Consider the following 14,966-nt stretch of genomic DNA (forward strand, 5'->3'; position numbering starts at 1 on the left):
CCTCCACTGTTAGTGAGGCCAAACGCACGGAGGAACAGCACCTCATATTTCGCTTGGGCAGCTTACAAGTAACCATTGCTTTCCTTCTCTCTCTCAGCCCTCCCCCACCCTAGTTCTCCAACCAGTTTCACTTTCCTCCTGATTAATTTTACTGATTATGTGCCTCGTTGTCATCTTCCCCTCTTCTCAATGAACCATTCTACATTTCTGTCTGCTTTGATCGTTGTTTTCTCACCTTACCCTTCCATATCTCAAGTTTTCCTTTCCCTTGACACTCAGTCTGAAGAAGGATCTCAACCCAAAACGTCACCCATTCATTCTCTCCAGAGATGCTGCCTGTCCCGCTGAGTTACTCCCGCATTTTGTGTCTATCTTCAGCATTTATGGCAGAAGGTAGACGACATTTTGGTTGGCAACCTTTAGTGTGCAATTTGTTCTTTGCTTAAAGTTCCAGCATGTGCAGTTTTGTGGGTTTCCAACTTTCTTGCCTCCACGGCTGCTGTCTGATGTGCGGGGCATTTAGTGTGTTGTGCCAGATTTTCAGCCCTTGCAGTTCTCTGAACTTCAGGGATGCGAGGGGGAAGCCGGAGTGCGGGTCACCCAACTTGCAGGCACAACATGCTGGAGCAACTCAGCGGGACAGGCAGCATCTCTGGAGAGAAGGAATGGGGGACGTTTTGGGTTGAGGTCCTTCTTCAGACTGGTTAGGGATAAGGGAAATGAGAGATGTAGACGGTGATGTGGAGGGATAAAGAATAACGAATGGAAGATATGCAAAAAAGTAACGATGATAAAGGAAACAGGCCAATGGTTGGTTTGTAGGGTGAAAATAAGAAGCTAGTGGTGGGGGAGGGATAGAGAGGAATACCAGGGCTACCTGAAGTGAGCGAAATCAATACCACGGGGCTGCAAGCTGCCCAAGCGAAATATGAGATGCCGTTCCTCCAATTTGCCTCACCCTGACAATGGAGGAGACCGAGGACAGAAAGGTCTGTGTAGGAATGGGAAGGGGAATTAAAATGTCTGGCAACCGGGAGATCAGGTTGGTTCAGGCGGGCTGAGCGAAGGTGTCCCACGAAACAACTCCCCCTCTGTGAGTTCTTCAGACAGAGTCAGGCCAAGGGAGAGGGGGGACTAGAGATAGGGTAGGTAGGGTAAGGTTTGAAATCGCAAAGCAGAAGTAGAATGGTTCATTGTTTGTTGAGGGGAAGGTGACAACGAGGCAGACAATCAGTAACATTATTCCGCAGGGCAGTGAAACTAGTCGGAGAACAAGGATGGGGGAGCAACGAGAGACATGAGATGCTGGAGTAACTCAGCGGGACAGGCAGCATCTCTGGAGACAAGGAATGGGTGACGTTACGGGTCGAGACCCTTCTTCAGACTGGGAGTCAAGATTACTTGGAGTTAGAGTCCCCAGGGCCATAGCTGCTATGAACTGGTCCTGCTGAGCCGGATGGTCACATCGCACAACGAACCGGCACTGATCTACTTGCACTTTATTCTGTTTTAAAACTGTTCTAATTTGTTTAATTGGGTTGTTTAAATTAATACTGATTAGCTAATTAATTTATTGCATCGAATGGAAGTCGCATTCCCAATCTCGTCGTACCCCTGTACAATGACAATAAAGATATATTGTATTGTATTGAGAGATCAATATTCATGCTGCTGGGCTGTAAGCTGCTCACACCTTGGCCGCTGGATGACGTGCGCGGGCACGCGGTGGGCGTGGACGCGCTGCCCCCTCGGGCGAACGTGCGCGGGCACGCGCCCCCCTTGGGCGAACGTGCGCGGGCACGCGGTGCATCCGGGTTCCCGGCCTGGAGCCGTCCGTCTCTCCCTGTGTGCGCGGCGCGGTGGCGGCGGGAAATGGCGCCTGAATGTTGGCGAGTGTAAACAGCGAGCGGCGGCGGCGGCGGAGCGACACCGAGCGGCCCCCAGGCCCGGCGGCCACACGGCGGCAGCCCGCTTCCCGGTAAGTCTGCAAGGCAGGGGGAGAGGAAAAGCCTGGCTCCGTGTTCCCCGCGTACGGGCTTCCCCTGGCCGCCAACTGACAAAGAGGGTGCCCGGGCCCGCCTCCCTGGGCTGAACGCAACGCCTCAGCCCGGCCGCCGTTGCCACTCCAGGTCGAGGATGCATTTCAGGCCTACAGACAGATCGGCACTGCCCGGGACGGTCCGCAGCGGCGACGCGGGCCTCGGGTGCCGGGCCTTCGATTTAGGCTCGCCCGGAGGTCCCACACCGTCGGAATCAGTGCCAGTGCCACTTCGGATCAGCAAAGCAAAGAGCCCGAGACGGCGGTGGCGCGGAATGGTCGTCCCGGAGGGGAGGGGGTGAAAGGAAAGGTCATCAGCGCCGGAGGCCGCCCAGTGGTGCTCTGCCCCCTCTCCTGCCCCCTGCCCGCCCGCCCGCCCATGTCCCCTCCTGCCCTTGCCCCTCCTACCCCTCCCCCTCCTGCCCCCTCGGCCCCTGCCCCCCCCCCTCGGCCGCTGCCCCCCCCCTCGGCCCCTGCCCCTTTCCTGCCCTCCCCTTCCCCCCATTCCTGCCCTCCCCTTTCCCCCCTCCCCCTTTCTTTCCCCCTCCCCCTTTCTTTCCCCCCTTCCTCCCCTTTCCCACCCTCCCCTTCCACTTCCTCCTCCTTTCCCCTTCCCTTCTTCCCCTTCCTCCCCTTTCCCTTACTTCCCCTTTCTCCCCCTTTCCCCTCCCCCTTTCCCCCTCCCCCTTTCCCCCCTCCCCCTTTCCCCCCTCCCCTTTCCCCCTCGCCTTTCTCCCCATCTTCTTGCCCTGTCCCTGCCCTGCTCCCCCTTCCCTGCCCTTCCTTCCCTGCCCTCTCCCCCGCCCTCCCCCCCTCTCCCCCGCCCTCCCCCCCTCTCCCCCGCCCTCCCCCCCTCTCCCCCGCCCTCCCCCCCTCTCCCCCGCCCTCCCCCCCTCTCCCCCGCCCTCCCCCCCTCTCCCCCGCCCTCCCCCCCTCTCCCCCGCCCTCTCCCCCGCCCTCCCCCCCTCTCCCCCGCCCTCCCCCCCTCTCCCCCGCCCTCTCCCCCGCCCTCCCCCCCGCCCTCCCCCCCTCTCCCCCGCCCTCCCCCCCTCTCCCCCGCCCTCTCCCCCGCCCTCCCTGCCCTCCCCCCTCTCCCCCTGCCCTCCCCCCTCTCCCCCTGCCCTCCCCCCTCTCCCCCTGCCCTCTCCCCCTGCCCTCTCCCCCTGCCCTCCCCCCTCTCCCCCTGCCCTCCCCCCTCTCCCCCTGCCCTCCCCCCTCTCCCCCTGCCCTCCCCCCTCTCCCCCTGCCCTCCCCCCTCTCCCCCGCCCTTCCCCCGCCCTCCCTTCCCCCGCCCTCCCCCCTTCTCCCCCCTTCCCCCGCCCTCCCCCCTTCCCCCGCCCTCCCCCCTTCCCCCGCCCTCCCCCCTTCCCCCGCCCTCCCCCCCTTCCCCCGCCCTCCCCCCCTTCCCCCGCCCTCCCCCCCTTCCCCCGCCCTCCCCCCCTTCCCCCGCCCTCCCCCCCTTCCCCCGCCCTCCCCCCTTCCCCCGCCCTCCCCCCCTTCCCCCGCCCTCCCCCCCTTCCCTGCCCCCCCCTTCCCTGCCCCCCCCTTCCCTGCCCCCCCCTTCCCTGCCCCCCCCCTTCCCTGCCCTCCCCCCCCCTTCCCTGCCCTCCCCCCCCTTCCCTGCCCTCCCCCCCCCCTTCCCTGCCCTCCCCCCCCCTTCCCTGCCCTCCCCCCCCTTCCCTGCCCTCCCCCCCTTCCCTGCCCTCCCCCCCTTCCCTGCCCTCCCCCCCCCTTCCCTGCCCTCCCCCCCTTCCCTGCCCTCCCTCCCCCCCCCCTTCCCTGCCCTCCCCCCCCCCCCTGCCCTCCCCCCCTTCCCTGCCCTCCCCCCCTTCCCTGCCCTGCCCCCCCCCCGTTGCCCCTCCCATTCGTTGCCCCGCCCCCTCCCCTCCCATTCGTTGCCCCGCCCCCTCCCCTCCCATTCGTTGCCCCCTCCCTTCTTTGCCCCGCCCCCTGCCCTGCTCCCCCCATCCTGCCCTGCTCCCCATCCCTTCCTGCCCTGCTCCCCCTTCCCTGCCTTGCCCTACCCTGTCCCCCGCCTTCCCTTCCCTGCCCTGGCCCCCCTGCCCTGCCCCACCCCCCCTGCCCCACCCCCCCTGCCCTGCCCCACCCCCCCTGCCCTGCCACACCCCCTGCCCTGCCACACCCTACCCTGCCCCCTTCCCCGCCTTCTCCCCTCCCCCTCATGCCCCACTTCCCCTCCTGCTCCTGCCCCTTCCCCTTCTGCCCCCTCCCCTTCTGCCCCCTCCCCTCCTTCCCCCTCCCCTCCTTCCCCCTCCCCTCCTTCCCCCTCCCTCCCCCTCCTGCCCCCCTCCCCCTCCTGCCCCCTTCCCCCTCCTGCCCCCTCCCCCCTCCTGCCCCCTCCCCCTCCTGCCCCCTTCCCCCTCCCCCTCCTGCCCCCTTCCCCTCCCCCTCCTGCCCCCTTCCCCTCCCCCTCCTGCCCCTTTCCCCCTCCCCCTCCTGCCCCCTCCCCCTCCTGCCCCCTTCCTCCTGCCCCTCCTGCCCCCTCCCCCTCCTGCCCCCTTCCTCCTGCCCCTCCTGCCCCCTTCCTCCTCCCCCCTGCCCTGCCCCCTACACTGTCAGCACCCTCAGTTAATAGGGGAGCTCTGCCATTTCCAATGCCCCCACTGCCATTGATCCCACTGACCCCACCCTCACTGGTCCCAGTCTATGGCTCCTCCCCTCCCAACCATTCATCCGAGATGGCCTGTACCCTATGCCCCCTCAATTGGCATTGACCACATAGCCCTGATCACTTGCCTCCCCCCACCTTTTAATCTCCACTACATGCCACCACCATAGATCACACTCTTCTACACTACCTACACTGACAAATGCCCCCCCCCTCCCAAATAGGCCATACGCTCTAAAACCCGCATTGACTATACCCTCTGCAATTGCTACATTTGATCACCTCTCCCTTCACAAGGCACACACCTGTGCCCTCCCACACACTGGCTTTGACCTTCCACTTGCTACATCCCTCTGTATCCCCCACATTGGGCATACTCTTACATTCCCCACAGCCACATCCACTGACCATGTTGCCTCATTTTACCATTCATCACACTCCCCCCATAATCCCCTGGTGCTAGATCCCTTGGCACCACGATGTTGCTTTGCTACCTGGCTAAGCCCAACCAACCAGCACCACACACCATTTGCCCCCAGATTTCTTGCTTCCTTCCTACATGGACCACACTGCTCTAAATGCTCTTATCTCCTGAACCCTTCATGCCACATTCCTACCACACGCCCCTGTACGCTTTGCAGTACTCCTGTTTAATCCTCATTGTTATACCCTTCCATTCCTACCTTAATCCTCCACAACCAAATCTGCCACTCCCATCTACCACCTCCCTTCCCCACCCCATATGGTGGTCCTGGCTCCCCAGCACTGTCCACTACCAGCCACAAACTATTATCCCTCTCAGCCATCTATCTAACCCAGGCAACCTAATTTTTCCAGGTTCTCCCCATAAAGAATCCTCCCCCAAAACTTCCCCACCGAACCTCTCCCTTCCCCCTGAAACCAACCATTCCCCTCTCTTCGTCCCCATCCCCTATAACCCCCCCCCTTCCCCCCATACCCGGCCCTCCTCTCCCCCCCCCCCCCCCCCCAAAGCCCTTGGGTGCCACTTTTCCTAATTTTCAGCTGCTCCATTGCCCTCTGTCATGTCCCCTGGTAATTTTACTTTAGACATACAGCATAGAAACAGACCCTTCGGCCCACCGAGTCTGTGTCGACCAACAATCGCCCCGTATACTAGCACTATTCTAGACACAAGGGACAATTTTACAAATTACTGAAACTAACAAAATGTATGTCTTTGGAATGTGGGAAGAAACGAGCAACCGGAGAATATCCGCAGGCAGTCACAGGGAGAAAGTACAAATTCTGTACAGCCAGCATCCATATTCAGGGTTGAACCCAGGTCTCTGGCGCGGAAAGGCAGTGACACTACCGCTGCACCACCATGCAACCTCTGCATTCCATTGCCCTCTGCTCACTCTGAGTTGACCCCACTCCCCACAAATCCTCCAGAAGCTGTTGTATAATAATCCTCAGTAGCATGGTTTGCATAATTTTTATAGGCCATTGGAAATATTTTGTGTGCATGGATTTAAATGTAAAATCTGGAAGGTCATTAATGGAGCTGATGGGTAAGTGGTGACAAATTTAGTGATAAAAGTCAATGACCGAAATTCAGATGCATAGGCTGTTTACATGTCTTGTGCTCCTGCCTGGCCAAATTACGCATCGCGCACACAAAGTCAGCTCCTGTGACAGTCCACATCTGTTCTGCTTACTGATTGCCACAGAAGTATGTTTGAGGAGTCAGGCTGTGTAGTTGGCGGCAGCTTCATGCTTGTCTCTGCGGAGTTACCAATTTTAAAATCACCTGGCCTGCAATAACAGCTGTTTTAGGTTTTCCCCCAAGAGAAATTCAAAACATTGGAAGCAATATATGACATGTGCCACGGGCACACTAAAGGCCAAGTGAGGTAACTGCTTAACTCACGACAATTATCTACCGAGGAGACCTTGGCTCAACAGCTTTATTTTCCATTTATAATTCTGAGGAAGCTTTGATGACATACCTGTTCACTGCAAAAGGACCACTAAGACCCATCTATTGTGTTTCAATTTTTTAATGATTGACAATTTTCATCGGTATTTCTTTCAACCCACAACTTGCCAGATTTATTAAATTTAATTTCACAAAGTGCATGGTGGGATTTGATTTCATCTCTGGTATCTTAACAATTTCCGTATAATGAGGCACAGCAATTTTATAGTAGTTGGCACACATCCAGATGCATGGAACCTGGAATGAAACCTGGAATGCAAGAACAGTAACTTTATATCAGTCCATGTTACAATATTTAAAAAAATCAAGTCTGAAGCATCTGTTTTCTATCAGAATTATTTTAGATAAATTGAGTGGATTTTGCTGGTTAGATGATTTGCTTTCAAATGCAAGATTTATGACAATTCATAAAATTGTCACCTCAAATATCTGAGATGACAATTTTATGAATAACGAATTAAAGCAAATATGGAATTACAAATTTGTTCATGGTTCTTTGGTAGAGATTACAATTTATCCCACTTCCCATTACATTGCCTCATCATGTTTGCGTATTTGTCTGAATATTTATTTGTTTGGAATTATTGAATAACTCTTTCTCGGTAAAAGATGCTTGTCTGAACTAACAGGACTGTTTGGTTCATTTTCATTATAGATTAGAATTGAGGTTCCATGGTGTGATTTCATCTCCTTTTCGGAATATAAATGTAAGTAAATGATATATGGATAGTGTTTTCACACTTGGTATAGTACTGGATGCCAGCTATAGAGTGTCAGTCAATGTAGCCCGAAAAGAAAAAAAATCACACGTTGGATTTGTGCCACAGAAAACAACATTGTCTTTTCAGATTATTTACAGCTGTCAGAAATAGTATTCGTCTCTTTCATTGTAGCCTATTTTTTCCTCTCGGTTCTCATTTTAAGGCAGTTTTGTTAACTCTTTATTGACCAGTTTGTTTCTTCCACATTTTTACTATTCCCCATCCCCCAAGAAAAATGAGGAGTAATTTTGTTTTTCTTTTACATTATAAAATGGCTGAATCTCCATGTTGCACGCCATTCCACATGGAAGAGGGTGGTCCTGTGATTTCAATGCTCTGTTATTGTTGTTGGGTTACAATTCGTTATCTGATTCTTTCTTCCATCCACAATTAAATAGCTGAGATCGATTGATTGAATTGATTGAATATAGATAATATGTCAGGTTATGTACCATTTGTGGAGAGTGAAGCAGTTTTAGGCTAAATACATATTTATCATTGAGCTGAACCACTGACTGTTTCTCTCTTCATTGAGACAGCTTAACCCACTGAATATTTCCAACATTTTTTGTTGCCAATATATTTAAAATAGATCTGAAGTCCTCAGACTTTTTGTGCAATGGTTGCATAATTAATTTTCTTGCAATAGTGTGGAAATGTTTATTTTTCCTCTTTGGGATCATTTTAATATTCATTGTTCCATCGTTTCCAAGCTCAATGTTGTGATTAAATAATGAACAAGAAAAATCTGGCTGCTACTTAATGTTTTGGTTGGGGATTTGTTCACTGTTGCTTTTTGCTGGGGCATGTTTTTTAATTCAACAAGAACAGAGCAGTCAAATGCAGCTTTTTACATCTTCTGATTTTCATTTTCCAGCTACTTGATAGAGAATCTATGTTGCAACAATAACATTTGTTTAAGATGTTTTGAAATGTTGAACCTGACATTGGTATGGGTACCTCTAAAAGCAGGACAAGCTACATACAACATATATAGTTCAATATTCAGTTTTAAGCCTGCACTGACCAACGATCCCCGCACGTTAACACTATCCCACACACACGGGGGACAATTTACACTTATACCAAGCCAATTAACCTACAGACCAGTATGTCTTTGGAGTGTAGGAGGAAACCGAATATCTTGGAGAAAACCCACACGGTCACGGGGAGAAAGTACAAACTCTGTACAGACAGCGCCCATAGTCGGGATCGAACCCGGGTCTCTGGCGCTGCACGCACTGTAAGCAGCAACACTATCGCTGAGCCACGGTGCAGCCCTTCAGGGAACTTTGTATTATTACTTTTGATACAAGTGGTTAATAATGCTGCCTCTCTCTCTACAGTTGTATTTCTGATTACAGTTTGTGTTTGCTTACAAACTTTTAGAATTATTACAGATACCCATGCAGTTCCTCAAAGCATTAATCCCTTATCTGGAAGAGTACTGAAATTACTAAAGCCCAAAGAGTAAAATTCATTATTTTTCTAGTGATCTGCTTTCTCTCCCATCACCCTTTTTCCAGGAAGTTAATATTTTTACTTTTTGTTCTCCTTTGATATTAACTTTTAAATAATATTAACCATACATTGTTGCTGCTTTGATTGAATACGTATGTGTGTCTGTCATTTCATTTGCACCCAATTTTGTTACAATATATTAATGTAACTTTCTTTGCAATCTTTTTCTCTATTCCAGAGGGAGCTCATTTTGTATAGTGTGCATTGCCAAGCTTTCAGTTGCTTGAGTTCCCTATGGATCTGTGTTGTGTTTAGAGAATCTGAAGAACACACCTGGGTAAAATGAATCTCTCCTGAAGTCACTAATGTTCACTGTTACATTTTGACAATAACTACTTTCTACACCGCTGTGGATGTACCCAAGGATTTTATGCCAGTGCTTCAGTGGTCCCTGCCATTTACTCTATATGTCTCACAAGAATTTGACCCCTTAATGGCATCACCTCATAGTTTTCTAGGTTAAATTCTATCTGCTACTGCTCCACCTAACTTTCCATCTGATCGATATTTGCCATATCCTGAGACAATCCTCTTCACGATTTACAACTTCACCAATTTTCATGTTGGCTGCAAGCTTACCAATCATTCTTATCCAAGGCACTTATATATATTACAAATAGAAAGGTCCCAGCATTGATCCTGTGGTACACAACTGTCAGAAAAACACCCATTCACCACTGTGCCTCCTATCATCCAGCCAGTGTTGAATCCAGTTTGTAACAGGTGGGCAGGCTTGAATTGGTTTCTTTGGAGAGGTCGGACAAAATGGAATTATCCCTGATCTGATAAGGGGACTTGATGTAAAAGAGCCATTAGAAGGCAGTGATCACAATATGATAAGTTTTACTCTACAAATTGAGAGGGAGAAGGGAAAATCAGAAGTGTCAGTCTTACAGTATAGCAAAGGGGATTACAGAGGCACGAGGCAGGAGCTGGCCAAAATTGACTGGAAGTAGTCCCTAGCAGGGAAGATGGTGGAACAGCAATGGCAGGTATTCCTGGGAATAATGCAGAAGTTGCAGGATCAATTTATCCCAAAGAGGAGGAAAGATTCTAAGGGGAGTAAGAGGCACCCGTGGCTGACAAGGGAAGTCAAGGACAGCATAAAAATAAAAGAGAAGAAGTATAACATAGCAAAGAAGAGTGGGAAGCCAGAGGATTGGGACTCTTTTAAAGAGCAACAGGAGATAAGTAAGAAGGCAATACGGGGAGAAAAGATGAGGTACGAGGGTAAACTAGCCAATAATGTAAAGGAGGATAGTAAAAGATTTTTTAGGTATGTAAAGAGGAAAAAAATAGTCAAGGCAAATGTGGGTCCCTTGAAGACAGAAGCAGGGGAATTTATTATGGGGAACAAGGAAATGGCAGGCGTGTTGAACCGGTACTTTGGATCTGTCTTCACTAAGGAAGATACAAGCAATCTCCCAGATGTTCTAGTGGCAAGAGATCCTAGGGTGAAGGAGGAACTGAAGGAAATCCACATTAGGCAGGAAATGATGTTGGGTAGACTGATGGGACTGAAGGCTGATAAATCCCCAGGGCCTGATGGTCTGCATCCCAGGGTACTTAAGGAGGTGGCGCTAGAAATTGAGGACGCATTGGTGATCATTTTCCAATGTTCTAGAGATTCGGGAACAGTTCCTGTGGATTGGAGGGTAGCTAATGTTGTCCCACTTTTTACGAAAGGAGGGAGGGAGAAAACGGGAAATTATAGACCAGTTAGTCTGACAGCAGTGGTGGGGAAGACGCTGGAGTCAATTAGAAAAGACAAAATTGCGGAGCATTTGGATAGTAGTAACAGGATCGTTCCGAGTCAGCATGGATTTACAATGGGGAAATCATGCTTGACTAATCTTCTGGAATTCTTTGAGGGTGTAACTGGGAAAATTGACAGGGGAAAGCCAGTGGATGTGGTGTACCTTGACTTTCAGAAAGCCTTCGACAAGGTTCCACATAGGAGATTAGTGGGCAAAATTAGAGCACATGGTATTGGGGGTAGGGTACTGACATGGATAGAAAATTGGTTGACAGACAAAGCAAAGAGTGGGGATAAATGGGTCCCTTTCAGAATGGCAGGCAGTGACTAGTGGGGTACCGCAAGGCTCGTTGCTGGGACCGCAGCTATTTACAATATACTTTAATGACTTCGATGAAGGGATTAAAAGTACCAATAGCAAATTTGCAGATGATACAAAGTTGGGTGGTAGTATGAACTGTGAGGAAGATGCTATGAGGTTGCAGGGTGATTTGGACAGGTTGTGTAAGTGGGCGGATGCATGGCAGATGCAGTTTAATGTGGATAAGTGTGAGGTTATCCACTTTGGTGGTAAGAATAGGAAGGCAGATTATTATCTGAATGGTGTCAAGTTAGGAAAAGGGGACGTACAACGAGATCTGGGTGTCCTAGTGCATCAGTCACTGAAAGGCCATTTAGAAGGGAGATGACGAAAAACTTTTTCAGTCAGAGAGTTGTAAATCTGTGGAATTCTCTGCCTCAGAAGGCAGTGGAGGCCAGTTCTCTGAATGCATTCGAGAGCTAGATAGAGCTCTTAAGGATAGCGGAGTTAAGGGGTATGGGGAGAAGGCAGGAACGAGATACTGATTGAGAATGATCAGCCATGATCACATTGAATGGTGGTGCTGGCTCGAAGGGCCGAATGGCCTCCTGCACCTATTGTCTATTACATATATCCATCACTCTCTGTATGGAAAAACCTGCCCACCATCCCATTTAAACATTTCCCCTCGCACCTTAAACCTGTGCCCCCCAGATTTAAACTCCACATACCTGGGTAAAGGACATTGACCATTCTCTCTTTATAGCCCCCTTACGGTTTTATATACCCCCATAAGGTCACCTCAGCCTCTGTACAGCTCCAGCCTATCCTGCCTCTCAAAGCTGTCCACTCCCGATATCATTGTTGTGAATCTTTTCTGTATTTTTTCCAGCCTAATAACATCATATCTATAGCTAGGCAACCAGAACTGCACACAATACTCTGAGCGTGGTCGAATCAATGTTTTGCACAGCTGTAATATCACGTCTCTGCTCTCGTACTCAATACCCTGACTAATGAAGGCAAGTATGCCAAACTCCATCTTCGCCACTGTGTGTCACCACTTTCAGGGAACAATATGCTTATTCCCCAGGGTCTCTCTGTTCGACAACATTCTCCAGAGCCCTGAATGTCCTGTGCTGGTTTAACTTCCCAAAAGGCATCACTTTGCAATTGTCCATTTTGTGGGAGTTTCTGGGTATTGAATAATTTGGTGAAGGTGCAGTGAAAATGCATCACCAAGGGACAAACTGGCTGGTATTGAATTTACCATGTGACTGTTGCCCTTGTCAAGTAATCTACAGGTTTTGGAAAGCCTTATTGAAGTGGCCATGATTTGCTGCAGTGGGTCTTGTGCAGTCACATTGTGGTGGAGGTAATGCGCATTGAAGGAAGCTGGAATTTGCAATGATTTAGTGGGAGTATGACAGTAAATAAATACAGATGATTGCAAGTCAACTTTGTGCATATAATTTTTAAAATGTATGTCATATACATCAAATTTTTTCACATCATTTTATTGTTTGTCAAATGTTCTAATAAAACCATTTAATATTTTTCTTGTATTGACATTCACATCAGCTATTTGATTGTTTATAGATTGTATACGTAATTGTGTAACTGGCATTCATGTAAGTATGTATGGCTGCTACTGATTTTTTCCATTACCTTTTATGGGGTTTTATTATTAGCAGGTATTATTCTAACTCAAGAAAATAACAGAAATTAACTTGTGTAAACCTAGCCCGAGTGCAATTTAAAAAAAAGTCTGTTTACAGTTGATGAATTTAACAAACTATAATTACACCGACATACATATAATCTATTTCCCAACCATAGTGACTACTCTAACACTTGATACACAAAATAAAAAACATCATCTAAAAAATGAGGCAACATTGGGTGGAGTTTGTTTATCCAAAATGCTAACCTGTCGTTACTTTTAATTTATTGGAGGACTTCCTGCATTTTGTCATCATTTTCTGTTCTTAGTTTGTATTATGGAGATTCATTTTTCCTGTTTATAATTCTCTTAAATCTTGATGTCAATATTTAATCTGTCAGTTTACTGCCAATGATTATATTGGTGACCAGATTGGTCTAAATGTGAATGAAAGCAAAGAGCTTTGCAATTTGTTTCTATTTTGGTCTGCTTTATGGCTAGCAGTTCATTATAATGTGCACTTTGTGATAATATCTATTTCTTAGTTGTCATAATTGTCAATTTTCAGTTGAATCGGCTGTAGTAATTTATGACAGATAGGCTTATATGTGTAAAAGCCTGCGAGTAAACTTTTCCATCAAAATGAAGGGTGAAAGGGAGAATGTAAACTCTCATTGGCTTCTATTGGTGATTGGCACGACTGTACAAGATTGACTGTGCACACAGGAGCAAAACTGAATTCAAGTTGGGTTTCGCAGAAGTTATTTGATCATCAGCAGCTGTTATATAAATTAGAATTAAATTGAACACTTAGGAGCATGGAACTATCTTTTTCTTTCCTTTGCCATGAAGGGGGAATTTAGCAAGTTTTCTTTTAAGTTTCCTCCTCCTCCCCTCCCCTCATAAAGGCATTCAATAGATAGCCATGTATTTTCTAACATTGAAAGAAAACCAAAGAGATATTTGCAGCAAATGTAACAAACTATATAAACCAGCTCTTACTGAAGGTGTCTGGATCACTTGATCTGTCAGAAAAAATTTAACTGGGCAGGTAACTGAGAGCAAAGTAAGGGGAAACAAAAAGAAAATAACTTTTTAAATAGTTGATCAATCTTGTCGCTAAATTTGCCGCATAGAATTATAAATTTTGAAAGAGCCACATATATGTATCAGTAGGAAAGAACTGCAGATGCTGGTTTAAATCGAAGATAGACACAAAATGCTGGAGTAACTCAGCGGGTCAGGCAACATCTCTGGAGAGAAAGAATGGGTAACGTTTTGGGTCGAAACCCTTCTTCAGACTGTCTGGGGAGGGGACGGGACAAAGATGGAATGAAGTTGGAGACAGACTAGTGGGAGAACTGGGAAGGGGGAAGTATTATAAAACAATATTTGACACCAATTCATGGCAGCAATGGCCAAGAGGTTGGTTGTTGAAAAGGAATCAAAAGAGATGAGGCATAGTGGGTAGGGTGGGAAATCTCCAGCTTGAATCTTGACAGTGGAATGATTATAGTTAGAATTATTAAAAAAACCAGAATTGATGAAGCAAATTCTCAAAGGGGTGATCTTATTGAGGTGAATAAGATGAGGGGAATAGATAGTGTGAAAGCACAGTCTTTTACTCAGAATAGGGGAATCGAACCAGAGGACATAGGTCTAAGGTGAGAGGAGAAAGATTTAATAGAAACCTGAGGGGTAATATTTTACAGTCAGAGAGTGGTGGGTACATGGAACAAGCTGTCGGGAGAGGTAGTTGAAGCAGGTACTGTAATAGCATTTAAAATATACTTGGATAGGTACATGGATAGGAAAGGTTTAGAGGGAGGTGGGTCAAATGATGGAATGGGACATTTTGGTTGGCATGGATGAGTTTACCGAAGGGCCTGATTCTGTGCTGTATGAGAGTCGGGATCATAGGGCTAGTGGGGATTACAGGGCATGGCGAATTTGTGGTTTATTTTATTTCTTGCTCCACTTGAAGACTAAAGCTTTTAATATCTACACTAAATATGCAGCTTACAAGAGCCTTTTCTTTGTCCTTCAAGAATGTTTAATCTTATTTCATTTACTATAGGGTTTCAGGTAAAAAGTGAACTACAGGGCAGTGAGTTTACTGGAGGGGATTCTGAGGGACAGGATGGCAGCTTTGTGCATGGAAAATTGTGTCTCACAAATTTGTTTTGAGTTTCTTGAAATGATGACTGGATGATTGATGAGGGCAGGATGGTAAACATTGTCTATGTGGACTTAGCAAGGCTTTTGACAAGGCCCTACTGGAAGGTTAGTCTGGAAGTTTACATCACGTGATCCAGGTTTAAATAGCTAATTGAATTC

At 48.6% G+C, this 14,966-nt stretch overlaps 1 protein-coding gene across 1 annotated transcript in view; it reads left to right on the forward strand.

The window, feature by feature from the left end:
• The first annotated feature begins 1,792 nt into the window (after positions 1–1,792).
• Positions 1,793–14,966, forward strand: part of ctdspl2a (CTD (carboxy-terminal domain, RNA polymerase II, polypeptide A) small phosphatase like 2a) — a 59,048-nt gene continuing 45,874 nt past the window's right edge. Inside the window, exons 1-2 of the mRNA XM_078427590.1 lie at positions 1,793–1,978; positions 7,283–7,334. The gene's annotated coding sequence lies outside the window, so the exon portion shown is untranslated. The remainder of the gene's footprint in view (positions 1,979–7,282; positions 7,335–14,966) is intronic.

This window comes from Rhinoraja longicauda, chromosome 33 (assembly GCF_053455715.1).
Source record: "Rhinoraja longicauda isolate Sanriku21f chromosome 33, sRhiLon1.1, whole genome shotgun sequence".
Classification (NCBI taxonomy): domain Eukaryota; kingdom Metazoa; phylum Chordata; class Chondrichthyes; order Rajiformes; family Arhynchobatidae; genus Rhinoraja; species Rhinoraja longicauda.